A 21891-nucleotide genomic window follows, 5' to 3' on the forward strand; every position below is an offset into this window, starting at 1 on the left:
AGACAATATAAACATTGTCTTAGACATGTAAACATTTACACAAATGAAAAATGTATTGGCCAAGATCTGACATGCTCTCTTCTTTTATTGTTTCAAGAAATTTCAAAATAAAAAATATCCAAATAAACCCAATAAAATGCAACGAACAGAGATCAGCTGTATCCATTATTGCTTTGGTTTTATTTCAGTGGAAATCCAGTGTATTACAGCAGAAGTCTTCTGATGTAGAAAACCTTAAAATTTGTGTGAATAGGAGTCAATAGAATCTATAAAAACTGGGTTATTGTTCTCTATTGAATGTGGTGATTGAAGTGAAAGCTAAAAACCCTGATTGTGCATGTTATGGTGTGTGATGCTGAAGTTTCAGATTGACAGAATGGTCATGAAATTGTACGCAACTGAACTTGATATAATTCAATTTTTGTTTAGAAAACGTGGAATTGGCATATTCGATGTGGTCCAGAAGGACACCAAAATGTTTTTCTTTTCTACTGAATATCTTTGAAATTTATTGTCAGTCATACCAGTAAAGCCAAGGATTTAAGGAGGTAAATTCAATTAGGCTGAAATCACTCTCTCACCAAAATGCCCTCTGCTCAGTTTGAAATTGGTTGAGTCATGTTTCAAAGGCACAGTGAAAATGCCTCTTCCTCATGGGTGGTCCTTTAGGACCTTGGGTGAGAGTTATTTCATTAAAATGTATACACCTAAAACTGAGCTAGTTTCCACAGACTCCTTCTATTGTTTCTGAGACATATCCAGTACAGCCAGTAGAGTTCAGACCACAAGTGAGATCATCCAAAATTATGTATCTTAAATTGTTCCCTATTTCTCTACATTTTCTATAAAGGAAGACTCCAGTGAGTAGACTAATAGTAGAGTTTTATATTAGGACCATTTAAATTTAGATAAAATTTATCCCATACGTTCAGCTCGGTATTTAATTTAAATATTTGCATTGTGTAATCCACAAGTGCTGATCAAGAAAAGAACAGTTTGACTTACTGCAGCTTTATGTTAACTCGAAGAATGATTTTAGGTAAGCTGTTCTGTATATTTCAGAATCACAATCAATAAAATCAAGAGATTGATTTGCAAGAGAAAATTCTTTATGGATAAAGGACCCCTCAAGTCAGTGGTTTAAGTTTGCTGAAAATGCAGCCTGCATCTAAATTAATCTTTTTTTTTTCAGAGTATATATTTCTTAAATAAGGAATCATGATTAAGGACAGAGAATTCATTCATTAGTTACCTATTTTTCATGACATGGAACTCTTCTACCTGTAGAACATAATCTTGACAGGTTATGGTCCAAGCCTGTGCCTCCTATGTACAGTTTAGAATCATAGAATGTTCTGAGTTGGAAGGGACCCACAAGGATCATCAAGCCCAACTCCTGGGTCTCCCCAAAGGACAACCCAGAAATGGACTCTCAGAAATGAGACCATGTGCCTGAGAGCATTGTCCAAACGCTTCTTGAATGCTGACAGACTCAGTGCTGTGACCACCTCCCTGGGGAGCCTATCCCAGTGCCTGACCACCCGCTAAGTGAAGAACCTCTTCCTAATATCCAGCCTGAACCTCACTTGTTGCAGCTTCAAAGCTTATCTGTTTCTCTCCATTGATTACCAAAAGGACCCTAAATTTAAGCTGTGGAGGGCTACACCATACACATATTTAGCAGGTGAGATTAATCCCATTCAGTAATATTAACGTTAAAAATCCTCACTCATTTTGGGTACAAAATAAGGTGATTTTTAAGGGCATTCAACATGCCTGAAGTTCAGCCAAATTCCTGCTCTCACCCAAGATAAGTCATGCTCTGCCCATATAGAAAGTTCAGAGTCCATATAGCTCTGACATTCTGGAAAGATTGTAAAAATTTTCTCAGCATTTCCCAAGGCATGCACTCCAGAGAAATACTGACGTGAGACAGACAACAAAAAACACATTGCTGATACCAAAAACCATCCTTTCCCTCCTGTGAATTTTTAATTCCTAGTTCCAAAGCATGGAGGTATTAAAAATTCTCAAACAAACAGTCACGAGAATATGAATATATATAAATAAAAGCTTTACTTTTACTTTAAAATCAATTGTTTTATTTGAAATAAAAGAGCGATGGAAGGAAGGAAGGAGAGAGATTTGAGACTGATCCACAGCACAAAAAGTTTCAGCCCAAACAGTGAAAGTTTGCCAAAGCTACACTCATCTGATTATTAGCATCTTATACTGGGAAGTAAATTAAGGTCAAACAGCATGAAGCATCCAGTAACAGATTTCTTTCCTTTTCACTCCAACTTCCCTTTACTTTCCTTGCATTAGATCAAGACTAAATTCTCTTCAGGTCTTTATCTGCACTCACTCTGAGTTTAGCATAACTTGTATTCAGCAGAAAAGTCACCAAAGAAACAGTGGTTTGAGAGCAGTGATGCAAACCAAAGTTTATTTAGGTCAGTTGCTCAGACAAATAAACTAACTAAAATCTGTGGCAAGATCTTGAAGTACTGATATGGTTCTACTATGCTGATCATCATCATGTGTCTAAGTACTTCGGGGATGAAACTTTGATCCTTTGGAAACTCATTAGGTCAAAGAATTTTAGCCAAATATTTTGCAATTTCACAGTAGTGTATAATAGAGCAGTCCTCCATTATTCCCCTATTTCTTATATGCTCCATGGAGAGGATTTCCTCTAATCTCTTAAACTAACTACAATAGCTTTGCTGGAGGCAGCAGTGCTCCGCAGGATGGTTTCTCACAGAAACACAGTACCTGCCCATCCTAGTCAGTGTTTGACAAAAATATTTTATAAAGAAAAACAACCTAAGAAGGAGAAAGCTTTATTGATCTCCAGCACTGGGAGATCCACTTCAGCAGCCTCCAAAGGATGCAATTTATTAAGATGAGAAATAAACTTGTCCCAAAGTCCTCATTTCCACCTGCTACATTATTAATGAACCTCATGCCTGTAGATGGCAGAGAGCTACGTAAAAGTAACCTTCTTGGATTTTCCTATCCCCGGAAAGGTGGAAAATTAAAGAGGGGTGTGTGTGTGTGTTAGGAAAGCAAATCAAAGGAGAGACCACCAGTGTTATGTGAGAGCCAGTTAGCAATACATAGGCCAAAGTTTAATGGTTCACTTCTGTGTTGGCTAAAGCCTAATAACCTCTGAGACATTCATGATTTTAAACACGATAGAAATCTCAGGGACTGAATAGTTGTAACACAGAGAAACTCTGAGTTACCTTTATATTTTTTTTGGCTCAGCATGCTCTGGCAGATCTCAGGCTCTTTTATTGCTGTCCCCTGGGAGTGTATTCTGCAGCAAAGACCTGATCTCATCTGAGGCACTGGGCAAACAAAATCAACAAAAAACAAATAAATTAACAAAAAAAAAAAAAAAAAAAAAAAACACTCTACCTGAACATACAGAAAAGGTAAGTTCACATTTTATGGTATTCCTTTCATCACGTCCCAAAGTTCATTTCTGTCCCTAGAGTTTGCAGCCAGATGGAGTAAATGAAGCATAGGACGAGTCTGTATGTTGTTCTGAAATGTGTCACTTGCTGGGGAGACCAGGGTAGAGGCACATAAGGGAAAGGGAGGAAATGCTCCTCTTTCAGCAGATAAAACTAAATATCTGATAACCTGAAGTCAGCACAGTGTGAGTCTCTTTTGGAAAAAAAGAGAACAAACTTTGTGATGGCATCTGGATAGAATGGTAAACAGGCACTGTGGAATGGACTAGAGGATTCTCCAGAGCATGGGTGAAGCTGTTAGACCTGCCCAACGAACCGCATATTTTATCTAAGACTACCTTATTCCAGAAACAGCCCTGAAATGGAAAAGGTATTTGAGGCAGAGAAGAATTTTTTACATAATATTTTGCACATTTTGTATGTGTTCATGTCTCCCACATAAATGAAAACAATATTTTGTGACATGGATTTAGATGCCCTTCTGATTTTTTAATTTGATCCAGCATTGTTTGGCTCTAATTGGTCACAAAATCTGCACAGTATACTTTCTGTTTCCTTGATGGGCAATGGTCACAGGCTTTGCAGAAATAATTCTGACTCATCTTTTGTGTGGGAGTGGCTGTATTCTGTGTTATCTTCAAGCCAGTTATGAAAATTGAAAAATATATGGAATTACAATAAAACAACTCTGCCAAGAAGGAAGTCCAATCCAAACCAAAATAAAACAGGATATTAAGACTTAAAGGTCATAAAGATGTAGGTGAATAAACCCTAAGTACAGCAATCCATTATTCAGTGTTAGTCATCCAACTCCAGTCCAAAAGGCCAGAATCCTCCTTGTATTCTAAAACAGATCAGCATGTCTCTACAAAGAAAAATAATGCCATTTCCCCCTCTTTCTTTTTAATCTCTTTTCCAGAGCAAACAAGACATCCGAGTTTGCTCACATGTATAAACAAACCCTACAGGCAATCCTCAACTTTTAGGGTTATTTTACCTACAAAGAAATCTACTCTGTTGTATAATGCCTATTTGTGCTAGGGTTACCATTCCTACTTTGCATATCAATGAAACTATGAAGCAAATGAAAAGGACAAATTTCTGAAGAGATAAGCAGCAACTTCTGTTCTGAATGACTAGAGTGAGAAATGAGGGCATTCGGTACTTCGTATCTAGACAGCTTCAGTATTACAGATAAATATAGGATTACTTTAGCTCTGAATACCAACTATATCTTCTCTGGTCACCAGTGTAGACAGTAACACAAGATTATCTTCATTATTCTTTCACAATGTTTTCATTTTTAGCTATTTTCCAGCAAGTTAATAGAACTTGTTTGCATTAGCAGAAAGGTAGCTGAGATTCCTTCATAAAAACACGTGATTTCTTTCCTCCTGACCCTCTCTAGAGATTAGATTCTATTAGATGGTACACCATTGTGTCTAAATCCCATACCAAAGCTTCCAAGAGCTGTCAGCTGACACCTACCTTAGGCTGTGGACATCTCTCTCTCTCCAGTTGTAGCCATGCTTAAAAGAACATTACTCCCAGTCAGGTTAGAGTCTCCAATCCATGCCATACTGCTACCGATCTGCCTGCTGAGCTGGTAGTGTAAGCATTGCCTAAACTAATTCACTCCCACTAAATTGGGTTAGCTCAAATAACAAGGCTTTTTTAACCAAGCAAGGTTAGCAATTTGATTCAATCACATTAGGGAGTGCTTTCACAAGCAGCTCAGCTGGCAGATTCAAAGGGTGGTGACGAGGTGGTGGGCATGGCTGGAGGAGGTGGTGTCTTCAGACAGCTACAGCTTCATAGCCATCGCATATACTTCAGACTATTAACTGTAGGTACTCATATGACTGAATATATATATTTTTTTCTTGTATGTACTATTCCTCACTGTTGATGCTCATCATTTTAAAGATTAACTGGTCAATTCATCCCACAGTTCTTGACGGAACAGGTGAAAATGGATCTTAGTAATGCCCATATTCTAATCTTGTGACAAGAAACATACTTGAGTAAGAAAATAAGCAGTGAAGTCTCTTGCTATTTCGTTTGCCATTTAATCAATATATTCTTATCATGCACATTAAATGGTGCATTGTCAGTTTAATTCGTTAAACTTTTATTGTGGTTCTTTTTTCATTCTCCTTACTTCCCCCTTCTTCAATACATAACCAACATATCATTTTGCATCCCATGTGGGATTTCTGTGATTTAACCTGGTAAATCTTTTAATTCCTAATTTGGTATTCTGCTCTAATACATTCACCCACGAAAGAGCCCAGCAGGCTGAAACTAAGAAAAATAATTTTCATTTTCTTAGACACTACTGAGTGGTTTAATGTAAAATACACATGCAGTGCACAGTTTGTGATATCAGATTTTATCACCCATACATTTCAGAGCTGAGTCAATCTTGATCAGCTTTTTGATGAAAGGATAAAGATTCAGGTCTAGGCTGGAACCACTTAACAATGGTGAGTTACTTTGGGGGGGGGGGGGGGGGGAAGTGGTTGTATAAGAGCAAGGAACAGTTCACTGGAGAGACTGAAATTCAGCCCCAAACCACTGATGTGAAATATAGATATCAGCAAGCAGTCCAAAGCAGGACGTTAAGTTTAATTAACCTTCCTGCTTAGTTATCACTGATTTCCATTTAAATTAATGGTTCAAATCAAAATGTTAAAATAGCAAACGGGCAATTTATATACTAATCGTAAGTACTATTTCTGTCTATCATTTACATTTCTAGCTTTTTTACCAAAGGAAATGTTGATGCTAACTGATTTGGGACACACAATTTGTAAATTCTTTTTGATAACTGGTGAAAGTATTTTAAAAAGGTTTTAAGTGGACATATATTTTAGCTATTATTTTTAATCTATTTTGCTATATTACAGAACATGCCATGTGATGCATTCTGATTTACTTTATAAAAAAATAATCCTGATTTACTGTCATAACTGAAAATAAATTTGAAACACGTTTGAAAATGCACAACCCCATCCCCAACATTTTGAACCCCTCTACTCTGACTAAAGAAGGAAAAATGAAGTTCTTCCTGACATTCAGCGTTAGTTATAATTACATGATGTCCTAAACAAAGCAAGTATCACATGGTATTAGTGAACTGTCTACATTGCTCTGGGTCACCAGGCCTTGGGTTTTCCCCACTTAAATATAAACATTTAAATTATAAGCAGATAAACTTTGATCTCCTTCTACATTTAATGAAGAGAGCCAAACACCTCCATTGTATGAATAATATTTTTACTTCAGTCCCTCTTTGGAGATGCCTAGCTCTCTTCTCTGGTAAAAGAAGCCTATACTGATGGCACTCCCAGTTCAGACATGATAATAGAGTTTGGTTTTTAGCACCACCTTCAGGGTTTTGCATCTTAGGGCTTCCTACTACCAAAGCTCATAAGTCTTTTCCCTTTTTCCCTTGTTACTTCTGTTTCACTAGTACTTTGTAATATCTCAAAGTTCTCCAGACTTTCAAACTGCACATTTTTATACTTGTTTCAATCAGTCTTGTTTTCTTGGAAATTAAAACAAAATTCTTCTGATTGTGCTCCGGGTCCTTAACTGTCAGGAGACAGAGTGGGTGTTTATTCTATAGGGTTTCTTCAACAAACATTAGCACAAAAAAAAAGTTTTATTGCTAGAACAACCCCATATTTTTTCTCCCCAGAATCAGGTTCCATATTTTGATTTCAAAATCTACTGTTTATAATAGCAAATATGAAGGGTGCTGTCTTTTATCAAATTTATTTCTTAAAAACAATTATCTTCTGCGTGTGCTATTTCAGTTTACCCATTATGAGCCTAATTTGGGGAGATTGTGAGTGCTCATTGGAGTTGAGTAGGCCTTAAGCTGTGTCTACCTTATATGGCCCACAGACCTCATGGTGCAGAGACAAATTCCCAACTCACTACCATTTACAAGACACACTAAGGATCTCACAGGATGTGTTCCTTCAGCTCCCACAGGGTCTGTGGATTTAAAAATGCCAGCAGTTGCAAGACAGGGAGACCCATGTTATAAATAAGATCTCCCTTGTGCCAGTGTGGACTATAAATCAAACAAACGAACAAACAAAAAACCCTTTCCGCTGGAAAATGCCCGTTGTACTCTTTGACTTCTGACGATATCTGAACACTAAAAGCAGACATGGAGAAAGTACCCTAAAATCATTCTTGTTGATATTGTCACTACGGAAACAACTTCTTAGGGATCTGCAAATCGAGTATAAACTCTGATGTTCAGCCAGCTCTCTCTTCCAACATATTTCCCAGCTCTGCAGAGAACCGTATCTGCCCACCAAGAGAGGTGTTTCCTCCTCTATCTCAGCTGAGTCATTACTTCATGTGGAAACTGAACTCTGATGCTCCAGAAAAGCCATAGTTCAGACTAGCCACAGCATGAGATATCAAAGTGAATCATGACTCAGCCAAGGAATATTGCCTTAGGATACTCCCTCTGCAATCCAACAGCACTGCCAGGAGACCTAGAATAGCACAAGAGCTAGGGAATGTGGGAGGCACAAGACAGATACAAGATTTTCTGTCTGTTCACTTGTGTTGTTATTAGCCATACTTCCCCTGCCCCCACCATAATTTATCTAAATATCAGTAATATGTCTGTAACTTTTTTCTTTTTGCATTGAGGCCAGCTGGCACAGAACATACTATCTATAGTTTGCTTAATGTCTTCAGCCTTTCAGATTGTCTGGTCACCTGTGAAATTTCTATTGGGAATGATGTGCGTACTTTGATAATCTCTGAATTTTGCCCAGGCATTGTCAAGAATAATCTTAAAACACTTGACCTCAAAGCCATGCAACATCCCATGCAATATACTTTAATAAATTTAATAACAAATTAATAACAGTGTAGTGACCAAATTGCAGAGGTCCAGGATGTTCTCTGGAGCTCTTCAGTTTCTCAGTAGGGGCACTGACAATGTATTCCACAGTCTTAGTCCCTTATATCCCAAAGGACTTGATAAATAATGTGTTCTGCTGAAATGTATTCAAACAGGAGAATGCATGTAGATATTCCACCACCAGTTCTTCTGCAGACTCAGAAGCAAACAGTAGCTGAATTCATTGAAAAGAGATAAAGCTTATAACAGGTAGCAACCAAAGATCAGAATTATTTATTTTTATCAGGGAGGACTCATCCAAAAATTGCAGACAATGGGCCAAATTGAATAAATGGAAAGACTCCACCAATATAAAATAATTTCAGAGCACATAGTCTTTGCAAATACTTTCTTGTTACTGCTGACAGGTGTCCATGTCAGATCCTACCTCCTAATGCTCCCTAGCAATGTCAGAAGGGCTTATGTACTACTGTGTTTATCCAAGGGACAGAACACCTCACCAAAGACAGATTTGCTTCTGGTGTCTCCTTAGCTCCTAGCAGTCTCTAGTCTTCTACTGCAGAAGCATAACATAGCTCTCTCTAAGTCTCCTTTGTGTGGCCTCTTGACCAGAAATGCTTAAAAGGTCTAAAAGCAAAGCTGTTCTTTCCAAGTAAACAGCTGGATCACAGTGAATCCATCTGTCAAGGGCAACAATTCAATAACCACTGAGCAAAACACTACAAAGGTAAAAAATCTTTTTGTGCAGCCAGTCAGAAGCCTTTGCTCTTATGCTAAATTCATCACCCACCTTTGTATTAGAAATATTTTGTCACCTACTAGTTTGTGAATAAAAGGAGCAAAACAAAGTGAAGTGAGTAGTCAACAACCACCAATGGAATTTCATAACAATGACAAGGAAAAGAAATGGACTTTAATGTTACAAATACACTTCTATTTAAATCATGTCTGCGACTCTTTGGCCCTAAGGTCAAGTGATATATGTCATCACTTATATCCACTCTTATAAACTGATTGACGCCCAAAATTGGAATGGCCTCATCCAAGCTGCCTATGGGAACAGTCTCTTGTCCACAATCTTCCCTGACCATTGTTTGAAAAGTTGCTGGTGGCCTTTGTTAAATATTTATTTTATGTTGTATAGAGAGCAACTCATGTGGAAATCAGATTCTCCTGGGTTACTGCAGCTTCTTCCTGTTTTACTCCCATTACAGCAGTGTAAATTATCTATTTTCCCAACGATTTCCAGTCTAATTGCTATTCATGCCAGTGCTGAATCAAGCAAATGCACCACTGCTGAACATATCTTACTGAAGGCACATCTTTCTTCCACATCAAGGGAGATTTATTTTATCTTGAAAAGACAACAGAAATTTGTGTCGTTACATATCATAAAAAGACACATTGCAAAACCAATTGATAACAGTTTAAGGATGATATTTTTCTTTTCTGGGGATTTAAGAGCTCTGAGGTTGTGAGTTTTCCATAGATCATTCCTTATTAAATATCAGTTTGGGATAATGACAATACTTTGAATAAATCCTCTGGGGGAAGAAAAGTAAGTATTCACTCTTAAATTCTGTAATTCTATAAATCTACATTTATTTATTTATTTATTTATTTATTTTTTAACTGTGTATCTATTAAGCCTAATGAATGGTAGACCCATCCTTGGCTTGGAAAGCCTTTGTTTTCTAAACACTCTCAGAGTGAAGAGAATGTTGTGATAGCAACATTAGGAGAAACCTCAGGGAAATTGCATTCAACTGCTAGATTTCCTTCAAATTTTTTGTACATCTTTATGCAAATCAAAGTGGGCTTCCCTCCAGTAACTTCAGGCATACACTTTGTGGATGTTTACAGATAACCCAGACTCCTGTAATGGACAGTAGAAAAAATAGGCTCTTTCGGGGCAGAGGTGTTCTGATTTATTTTAAATTCCTGTGGGAGGAAGGAAGGAGGGAAGGAGGGAAGGAACTGAACCCTATATACTTATGATCTGTCTCAGATATGGATAACTTGTAGATATGTGTTTGAATGGTAATCTCTCCAGATGTCTTGTGCAGGATTTTGAGCTTTTGCAATAGTGCTCTCATTGCTATTGCAACAGCATGTTGAAGAAATTAACAAATAAACAAAGAATTTCAATATATGGACTGATTCAACTAAATTATTTTTTTTTAAATAATTTTTAAAATAATGGTAGAATGTTAAGTAGGAGATGTTAAGAAATCAGGGTCACCTCTTGTTGATTCAGTGGTTTTGTAGTAAGGCCAAGTTTCAACAAGCAGGAAGAATTTTGTTTGATAAACATTTCAGCATTGTTCACATTAATGATGCTGGTTCCTTCTCATAGCTCATTGCGAAACACAGGAACTCTTCCAAAACTGCTCATGACAAACTAAGAAGGGAAGACTCAAAACAACAGGTGGAACAAAGTATAAGTCACACTCTACTTAGCCTGATTTTTATTATTACTTATGGGTCACTAAAGACAGCAGTCTGCTGATATAGACGATAAAGAATAAGGTGTGGAATCATATAGAACATTTTGTAAAGCCAGACAGGAAAGTATAGGTCTGAGATGGATCTTGTCTTAATGTTGGCTGAAGTCATGGTGAATCCCAACTGAATCCCGTGGCTGAATCCCAACTGAACAAAGACAGCATATAGTGAAAATGGTCCTGAACAAGCATGGCACATGGGGGAGCAAAAAGTAATCAAAGGAATGCATAATTGTTTACTCCTTTGCTCATTTGATTATCTAATGGGCTGGCAAATCAGAAAGTTTCAGGTTGCTGAGTATGGAGGAGCTTCAGCTCTTTGCTGAAGGAGGCTTCAGGAGACATCAGTTGTACCAGTTCAATTTAGAACGTTTTATTTTTTTCCTACTTCATGTTCTCTTATATCTGTCATTTTTCTTAGCTTTCTTGATCTTAGTTGAGAAAAAAAAAAATGCTAAAAATCTTAATATAGTATTTAGAAATGTTGGAAGTCAAGGTAGGAATGTGATGGGATTCATTCTGAGCTAAGTTGCTCCATGAGCCATGAAAGCAAGCACTGAGATGCATTTTGAGGAAAGATGGAGCTCATTATGTGTTCGGAGGCAACAAGATAGGTTCAGCCATTTCCATGTATGTCTTCTTCATCTTTGCCAGTACTGATACAAATGCACATTGTTTTCTGTAGTACAAGCTATATCCTGTGGTCTGATCTTTTACCTGTTACAGGCTAAATGTAAATACTGAGGCACTAAAATTTGCCATTTTTCAGAGTTGCATAGAAGTAGTAGTGCACAAGGGTGATGCATTTTGAAAATGGCAAGGACACCAAAGAAACTGTACAAATATTTTGCAGGTTGGAACCAGCCCATGAATCACAAACTGTAATATTTTGGCTTAAAGCTCGCAAAACCGATTTATAAAATGCAAGTTAGAACATGCTGCTAAAGAGAGTGATACGGATCAGCTTGGACAGGCAGAGAGAAATGCCTGCATATTCTTTTGAATTTGGCTAGTAGATCTCATTTGACTTTTAAAATCGTCTTGCTTGGCTTACCTGGCCCTTTCACAGTATGCCCTCTTTTTTTTTTTTTTTTTTTTTTGGCCTTAAGACGAAAAAAAATGTTCAAAAAACATGAAAAATCTTAGAAACCTACTTTGTGACTCCACTGCCTATAAAGACAGCATATGACAAACAGCCATTAACTCCCACATAGAAATCTCCAAACACAAAAATATTACATATAGAACAAGTAATTATAAGAGAAGCAAAATTGAAGTTACAAAAGATTATATGAATGTCTGAAAATTCAAACAATTTCTGATTTAAATGAAAGAATTTTGAAATTGTAATGTTGCAATGTGTGACATAGAGTATGGCATGGTCTGGCAGTTCATTAGGCAGAATATCAGGTAAGAATTTCACCATCTAGATAGCAAAGAAATAGATCTCATGTTAACATTCAAGTGAGATTCCTTTCCAACTTTCAAGAATATAACCACGTGCTACAAATTATCTGACCTAAGTTGTGTGGTTGAGCTATTACACTGTTGCCTTCATATCCATATTCTTAAAGATATTTCACTTACTAAATTTCTGTGGCTGTGAATACATTTGGCAACGAGTCAGATCTATTGTATTGCATAATGTACTAGTGGTTCACATGGAATTGCTGCATAATAGCCTTAGAATTTTCTACCCATTGAGGTTTGTCTCAGAATCAATATGGGAGAGTAGCTAAATTGTGCCCTCATTGCTCTAATTTAGTAGGGACACTGGAAAGGAAAACAGGTGGTCAACTTAATGTTCTATCAGGAAGAGAAAAAAAAAAAAAGTTAAGGCAAGAGAGTCAAAAGGGAAGCTCTTAGTCTGGAAAATCCTTTATTTTTTTTCTGTTAGGATGATGTGAGGCTTGTTTTACCAGATTAGGAAGCTACAGTTCAAACAATTCTTGAAAAGTTAAAAAAGTTTCCCCCTCAGGGAGAGTTTTTTCTTTCAGAAGACCTTGAAGAAGTTGGGCTGATCAGAATAATATTAAAGCTTGATGCTCTGAAGTGTTTTGCTTTAAATATGTCATGTTTTGCTTTAATAGCCTTGGACACAGCTCCCTGTCTTCTGGAGACAGAGAACTTGCTGGGGGAAAAAAAAATAAAGCAAAAAAAAGCAATAGAAATCTTCAGCAAAGCAGGTGTTTAGCTTATATTCTCCATTCCAAACAGGAGAGAGCCTGGAGAAACTGAGACAACCATGTAGTAAACTCATCAGCATTAAGGAGATGGGGAACTTCAACACAAAGGTCTTTTTGCATCAAAGTTACATGAATGAGGGGGAAAGGCTAAGGTAGCAATACAGAGCCAGCATGGACTAGTGAGCAGTACAAGGACACATTCTAAAGGCTGAAGCACAGGATGGTAATACTTCGGCTGAAAATGACATAGAGGGAAAAACACCTTTTGGATTAGTCAGTCACAGGATGACCAGGAGCTGCTTGTGGCAGTTAAATCTGGAGAAAGGCAACTTCAGCTTCTGTGATGTCCCAGGAAAAATAATTCCAGGAGCAATCTGGAGCTAAGTGGAGACACCAGCAATGTAGCAATTCATTTGTGGAACAGCATCTTAACTGTGATCTTCTGAAGTAGCAATAGCAAATGGCATTCCCAAGCCCTGTGTGAGAATGCTTGAAAATTAACTGTACCCTTAATGTTTGTGGTAAGAGCACCAAGGCCACAATAGATCAGTCTCATTCTAAATCACCAGAAGGGGTCAGAAACCCAGGGCAGGGTTTGGACTGCAGATTAAAACATCTAAGTGACATTTATTCAAGAGTTTTCAGGCTTAATAGTTACAGAGTTCACTCTGTAGTACGTACCTCTATTTATTTGCATTGACTGGGTGTTGGCCAGAAATAGTAAACTAAATACTGATATTTGTGTCACCATTGTACCAGGGTATTTTACCTGCCCTCATACTGAAGGGAAAAGTTCTGGAGTAGGTCAGCATCACACTTCCTTGTCCCTAGAGGATGTCAGATACCCCAGGGGACCTCAGATGGCACTTGACACTTCTGTGTGCGTGACAGAACCATTTCCTAAATCCCCTTTGGCTGTAACAGGAGCTTAACTTTGATACATGTAGACACTTCAAAATACATACCTATCTTTACATGTCTTGATCATGTCTATCTTTACGTCTCAATCCCATTTCTGGCTAGTATTATAGAAACTATCATAGCAAAAGAAACCAGGTCTTCCATGCAAAGGAAAAAGTGAGTTGAACACCAGAAGTGAAAATCTGTCAGGGTTACAGCTGCTAGGGGGACCAAAAAGGTTATGATACTCATATCTTCTTCTGAGTAACATTCAGATTTTGGTAGTCTCTGAAAGCTTTCTATCACCATCATTACCCAGCTGTGGTACAAAGAGCATATTCAAGAACAACAAGCTAGAGAATATAGATCAGTGTCCAGAGACAAGTGGTGAGAGAAGCAGCTTCAAGATGTCTAATAATGGCTTTTCATGGCTCTTCTCTCCTTCTGCAGCCACCACACACTATTCTCTCAAATGAAGTTTATTCCAGCTGTTCACCCACTGTACATAATCATCTTGGTTAACTAACCCATTCACTAGCACAAAAACACCATCCAAGCCGTCAAACTTCATGCAACTTGAATGAATGAGTGTGGATTGTGGAATTCAAGGCTCCAGTGACAGCTGTGACACATTCACAGCCTTAGTCATGATGAGCTTAAGCATCTGCGGTATTTCTGATGCTCTCTCATCTCCCCTGCATCTTAAGTTAGAGCACAAAACTGTTGGAAGAAATCCAAAGATTCAGCTCTCTAAAACACAGGGAATGAGTAACTTTACTAACTTTAACTTGGGCTTTTATATAATACACTTGTGCTGGCTTCTTTATATAATGTGTTTCTAGGCCAATGCAAAGAGAGAAAGTTTTGTTGTGTGTCTAACATCTTAGAAATGAGCATACCGTGTACTAACCCCAAGTTCATACATGGCTTTTGGTGCTCAATTTAGATCTCTTTACGAATTTACATACATATATAAATATCACTATCATGACAAATCACTTTTTAAAAGGAAATACTTTTTACCTAAGAGCATGAATGTCATTCTAATTTTCCCTAAAAAAAAAAAAAAAATCCTTTATAAACTTACTTCCAAAAAAAATTAAAGTAAGTGCAAAGATAGAAATGTTATGATTTAAAAAAGACTTATGATTCCTGGAAAATAAATTGACAATTAAGGATATCTTAGCTATTTTAAACTGCCTTTCCAAATAAATATGATGCATTTCTGCTGTGGAGAAGTATCTGTTAGTACTGCAACTTTAATTTGTCTACATATCATTGTGCTGTGAGAAGTTCATGTATATATATATATTTTCATTATTTGGACTTCAGTAAATATTTTTAAAGGCCATAGTTATGGAGGAAGGTGTTAGTTAAATTCATTTATCAACAGACAGTTGGAGCATGTTAGCTTAAGACGGGATTGATGCATTATAATAAGAAAGCATTGACCTATTGATTTATGGCAAATAGCTGGCTTTCAGGTCTCCTAATCCTAAGCATGTTATGTGCCCCAAGATGGCCAGAACATTTTTCACAAGGTGGCAACCCTAAGCCAAAGAGGTCTGATCAGCATTCATTTGCATCTACTTGCAACACATAGTCTAGCTATTCACAAGTAGGGTATTTTAGATCAGGCTTGTTGCACTGCAAAGCTGCTGGCTGTTTCAGAGAACAGTCAGAGTGAGCTTGCATCTGCCTACAGAAAATCATGTAGCCATCCTGGATGTTCCTCTGTGTTGATGCATCTCCACCTGTTCACGAAATGACATACAAGCTTCAGTTGGCAAATCCCTTCTACTAATTGGATGTGCTTTGAAGACAGAAAGTGTCAATACACCAAAGAAGGCTCTGAGATCCAAAACAATCAATGAATTAAAAACAAAAACAACCAAAAAAATCCCAGCTGCAAATAGAAAAGGTGTTGCCTGGGACATGCGGCTAGAATTCTACCTGCCAGGGACAGTCTGCATCTACCGCCAGTTGGATAAAGGGAAGATGGGGGTGAGGAAGCTGTGAGGGTCACCACAGCAGGTTTGGGCTTTTCAGAAAACTGAATATTTTTCAGGATCTGCCATTGCTATGAGCTAGCAAAAATATATAGAGAAATAATAATTACCAAAAAATATATAAATAAAAGATCAATACATTTCCCCCCTGAACAAAGATGGGAGCAAGAGACGGATTACACTTCACAGGGACATGTCTGAGATATCGTGGAACAATTCATCTCAGATTTTGGATGTGCAGCTCTAAGACAGTAGCTGCAAGAACCCCCCCTAGAGTTATTCATCTTCAGGATGAGATGATGCATCTTATATAATAATATAGGAGATTGGAATTAGCCTGGATGTAACCATCTAATTTTCAGATGCTTAAGTGAGAGTAGATGGACGTCACCACAGACTGCCAGACACTTCTGAGAGAAAGCCTTCATCCACATGAAATGAATGACAGTTTTGCAGGGGATCCCTTGAGGCCAAGTATTCACCTTGAGAGTGGGGCAATTTACACCTCCTCTCTGCATCAGAGACAGAATTTATGATATGTCTACCCCCTGAAAGAAAAGAACATGATATTGTCGTGTTTCTATTTAACAAGACATTTCCTTACAATTTCCCAATGAATCAGATAGGGCAATATGTTGTCCTTGGAGAGAAAAGAAATAGCACAATTTGCCTTATTCTGAGAAACTGAGGAATAAAAATCTTAGCTATTAACCCACTATGCAGATTAAAATGCCTTAACCCTCAGCTCCATTTAGCAGGCCCAACAAATCACAGATAACAGTCTATAATTATCCTTCCATTTGCAGCTCCTGAACAATTGTGACCCAATAATCTGTAATGGAGTGCAAAAGCCATTGTGATTAAGGCTTTTTGTGAAATACCTCAACAGCAGACAGACAAACCCTCAAAGAGATGTGGCAGAAGTGTGATGTTCTGTGCTCAGTAAGGAGTTCATAGACCTCAAAATTCCCAACATGTTATAAACGGAAGTTTATATTGTTGTTATTGTTGTTTATTGTTGTTGCTATAACTATTTTTAAGAAGTAGAAGAAGAAGAATTAAACCACATAAATATTTATTTGCTTTTCTGCTGCCTGTAGGGTGAATTACAAGTTAAACTAATACAAACTAGAATTTTTAATTTAATTTGTTAAAAATATATATAATTTAAGTAGAGGTTTTCACACCTTTTAAAACATCTTAAAAAAATCTGCCAAATGAATAATCAGAGCTGTTTCAGATCATAGTCCTACCATACACCCTTATACCTTCACCCATTCAACCATTACACCTGAATGAGCAGGAATGAGATCATCAGGATATCTCCAGGGCAGATAAATTCTGATGTCAAATGCAAACCAGCTCATTTCATGGGACAATTATGTCAAGAGAATTTGAATTCAACGGTAGCATAGAATCAGAGCAGGAAACAAGAGTCCCCACAACTGGGTCTGTATATTTATGCAGGGTTCTTTCCAAAGGAATATTCCCCAGTACAACAGCTATGTTAGTTTTAAATGTTCTGTGTGACAAAGCTTGTACTTTTCCTTCAGGAAATGTAATGATATAGTGCCTCCTAAGAAGTTCTACCCTGAAATTATTAATCTGGCTACTCTACAGAACAGCCCATCATCTTGCATGGGAATACAACCAACATATTGAAGTGAATTATGTGAACAGGACTCAAAGAATCTTTCTTATTTTACATGATTTCCTAGTTTGTCTTGTGGAGATAAAAGTTCAAGCCGAAGAAGGTGGATCAACAAACTGAGAGAGCAAAAGGTGGTCAGAGAATAAAATATATGCAAAGCAAAGGGGGTGGGGGGTGGGGGGGTGGGAGGGGAGCAACCAGCAAAGCATTTTGCAAATCTGCCTTTTTTCTCATATATTTGTGCCCACTCAACTACAATACAAAGTGTTTCAACAGCCACCACAGACAAATGAACTCTAGTACTTGTTAGTGATTGTAGACAACCAAATACCTTTCTGTATGCAAAGCATTTCTTAAGACAAGTACAAGTTCAGCACAGAGGGAACTGGAAAAGTACCTCCTCAAGGGATGCTGTATATATTGGCTAGCAGGAGTACTCTGACACAGGGTGATGCTAAAGCTATCCTTGCCCATGTATTATCAGCACAGACGACTGAAGTCATGTATAGGAAAAAAGAGAGTTTCTCACTGGAGCATTTACACCCCGTTCAGTGGAGTTATTCCACTTTTGCAGTGGTGTGGAGGACCCACTCCAAAAATTCCGTTGAGTTCAATGTGTATGAAATTGTGCACTTGCTGTCTTCACAGGTGATACAGGATGGTTGAATGTCTGACATGAGAGGAGAACAGGGAATGGAAACAAGGGAGCATAAACCAACGCAAAAACATACTGTGCTGACTTATAGATTGATGCTGTAGTTTCTGAGACAAGCAAAATAAAATCCAGTATCTCCACTGACTTCTAAATCCTGATCTCAGTTTATATCTCCTGAGAATCATGGAATCAAAAAAGAAAAAAAAAAAAAAAAAAAAAAGGATTCTTCTCTACTAAATTGGGAGCGACTGTAAGATGCGATATTTCTGCATATAAGTTACAGTATGATCCTGTCCTCAGTTTACTTTTTGTCTGTGCTTCTTAACTCACATACTCGGGTTTCATTAGAAGATAATCTGAGCTAATTCAAGAATTAGACTGTTTGTACCGAGTGTGCTCAGAAGGAAGGAAAGAAAAACAAAATCTGCTATATTAAAATGAATCAGCCTGGGGACATGGGTCTCAACTGATCAAAGGCGTAGGCACATATGGAACTCAACCCCAGAAAAAATATCTCCAGGATGCCGGCTCAGTCAGCCAAATCAAGAGAGATGCAATGAACAAAGGTCTGAACGTGATCAACAGCACAGCCCACAGTCTCAGAGATCTCTGTTTTTCTCTCCCTGGTAGCATCCTACAACAAAGCTTCTGCCTTCGTGTTTATGAGCTTCACATATACACTGACAACAGCAGATCTGGAGAGCTACAGGCGGCTGTGGCACCACCATGAGAACAGCAGACATCTTAAATCTACAGGGAGGAAGAAGCCCTCTTGCTTTCTAGCAGGAACCCCAATGGAAGGCTAGAGCCACGGAGCAATCACAAAAACTAGTCCCTGTTTAAAGATAAAGACATTGGGACAACTGGCTTTCCTTCTGGCGTTCCGAGAAGCCCCCCATGACCTTGGAGTCTGTTCAGTGCCAATAGTTATCCTTCCAGTCACTGCACACATGCCTTAGATTGGAGAAAACAAAGCAACAGAAACCCTCTGCTCTGCGATGTCCAAGATAGATTGCCACTACAATAACAGATCGATTGTAGCTGTCCTGCATGAACAACAAAGCAGCCACCACTGCTCTCAGCATATAGAAATGTGAAAAAATATATATATAAATTGTAACACAGAGCTATAACCAAGATACAAGCAGAGATATCAACTTTAATCCAACTGCTGTTATTGTGCTGAATAACATTCCTTAATTATTCATCAAATCAGAGCAGCACTGCTTTACCTTTCCTTTAGGACAACTTTGTTCAAGACAGCTCCAGCGTGTTTTGCATTAGCCAAGTAAAGATGCTTGTATAATGCATTCTTTCTCCATAGCTATAATAACAACACTTTAAGGATTTTGCCTTCCTGTTATCTTCGACAGTAATATTAAGCAATCATACATTCACTTTGATTAACATATGCTAGCCATAGAAATATTTTCCCACCGTACCTGACCAGTGTTGCATACACAGAATACAAAAGTGAGATGGCAGTGTACCAAAATAATATCAAATGAAAATCTATTTGTTGTTTGTTGACTCCAAGAGATTAAAAAGAGACAGAGGGAAAAAAAATCTTCTTCAATTACACTGCATATTGCAATATCAGTCCAACACATGCACTGTAATTAACGTACACAAGACGGATGGTAATCCATAATACCCTAAGAAAGAACCAGGTCACTTTGCCACTTTATTCATTTTGGTTCTTATTATTTGTTACTCTTATAATTACCTCTGGTGCTACTCCAATACCTGCTTCAAGCTAAAGGCCAGATTCTGTTTACCAGCAGACTAGATACAGAGGAAAACCACTGACTTCCAGGGAGTTCATCCAGACGTACTTCTATGTAAGTGATCATCTCGCCATAGACACCGGTATGTCTCAAAACAAATCTCTCTCTTTTTTTTTCATGCATTTCCCACTCCTGAACACCATGCTGCATTATCTTTCTCTCCCTGACAGTAAACTCTTCAGATTCCAATACATACCTGAACCATTCACATGTTAAAACCACAGCATAGCGGCAAAAAGTCTGTCCTGTGTGCTATCCCTCTGACTTAGGATGTGCTCTACATAAAGATGGTATTATTAGAGCCAGCTGTTCAAATACTGATAAGAAGTGCCCAGAGGCATGCAAGCAGAGGTCAAAGGCACATTAACAGCAATTTCTACTACTGCCCCACAGAAAAATAGAGGAGTCCTGGTGCACTGGTTGAAGGGTGAATCAGAGTTTCTGCGGCAGGTGAAGATGCAGAACTGCAAAGGTAGCCTAGAGCTCGAAAATGCCAACAGCAGCACCGGGTCTGTTAGCAATCAGGTTTTATTTACCAGCCATATTGTGTTAAAATCAGACGTGATTCCCATACCAAGTACGTTAACCTGTCACCACTTGCAAAGGGAGCTTTATCTGTTCGACAAGCAACAAATCTATCTCGCGGACGCATCCTCGGAGCCTGCAGTTGTGTCTGGAGGCTGAAAGCCTGCGTGCAATTTCCCCCAAAAGTATTCCCAGGACCTGGGGGAAGAGCCGGTAAATCAATGTCACTCCAATTCAAGCCGGCGGTTCCTAATCCCCCCGCCGGCTGCAATCAGCGGCTCTGGAGCATCTCCGGGCTGGGGCCGAAGCGGGGCAGAGCCCGAATCCCGCTGCCCGGTCGGAGGAAGGGACTTACCATTGCAGCAGGGATCCGTCCCGGTGCTGGAGGTGCTGCATCCCCGCCGGGTGCCGGGGCGGGGCGGGTGCCGGTGGGCTCGGAGCCAGAGGCGGGGGGACACGGAGGGGACCAGCCCCGGCTGCCCGCGGGGACACTGAGCGGCCGGAGCCGGGCTCCCCCCGCCTCGCTCCTACCGGCCGGAGGAGGGGTCGGCGCCTCCGAAGGGAATCCAAATTCCTCCTCCCTCGCCTGCCGGTCATGTCCAGGCTGCCTTTGCTCAGGGGATGGGCCAGGTCCTGGCCGTGAAGGAATTTGCCATCGCTAAATCCAAAAAAAAAAAAAAAAAAAAAAAAAAAAAAAAAAAAAAAAAAAAAAGGAGGAGATTTGTTGCAAACTTTTTTTTTTCCTGGTGTCTTTTTTTTTTTTCCCCCCTTTTTATTTATATTTTTATTTTTAAGGGGGGTTATTCTAGCTTGGGAAGTGGGGGTTGGAGCAAAGGAGGAGAAGGGGATTCAGGCTGGATCAGATGCTCTGCATGCAAGTCAAGGCTGTGGTGTGCTCGCCCCGGTATTTCTGTATGTGTGTGTGTGTGTCTGTGTGATTCTCATACCCAGACAATGCTCTGCAAAGCGAGCTGGTCCTGCGGAGAAATGCAAACACCTCCTCCCCCAAGTGCCTGAGGAAAGGAAAGGGGATATGGAGCCAATCGCTTCTCCTTGGCTAGTTCATTAATATGGAGGAGAAAGAAGGAAGCCAATGAGGACCGGAGGAAGGAGGGGTTTATTCAAATTAAGTTTCTTAAATCAAACACTTTTTCCCCCACCCGTTTTTTTTTCTCTTCCTACCTCCCCCAATTGCTCCTTCTCCCTGTCCCCTGAGCACCGTCTCTGCTGCCCCACTGATTCATTTATTTGTTTATTTTCAATTGGCACGACTGGGTCAGCAAAACATGGTGATG

The 21891-nt window shown here is 38.8% G+C and overlaps 1 protein-coding gene across 10 annotated transcripts in view; it reads right to left on the reverse strand.

The window, feature by feature from the left end:
* The window catches only part of ADCYAP1R1 (ADCYAP receptor type I), a 146365-nt gene extending 124757 nt beyond the window's left edge, over positions 1-21608 (reverse strand). For 8 of the 10 annotated variants that reach the window (XM_040549741.1, XM_040549740.1, XM_040549739.1 and 5 more), the window contains exons 1-2: positions 21544-21608; positions 20952-21254 (exon numbers count right to left, since the gene is read on the reverse strand). The gene's annotated coding sequence lies outside the window, so the exon portion shown is untranslated. Of the gene's footprint in view, positions 1-4970; positions 5087-20267; positions 20759-20951; positions 21255-21543 lie in introns of those variants that run through there. The other 2 variants (XM_040549734.1, XM_040549733.1) reach the window with 2 other exon arrangements.
* Positions 21609-21891: the final 283 nt, after the last annotated feature.

This window comes from Cygnus olor, chromosome 2 (assembly GCF_009769625.2).
Source record: "Cygnus olor isolate bCygOlo1 chromosome 2, bCygOlo1.pri.v2, whole genome shotgun sequence".
Classification (NCBI taxonomy): Eukaryota; Metazoa; Chordata; class Aves; order Anseriformes; family Anatidae; genus Cygnus; species Cygnus olor.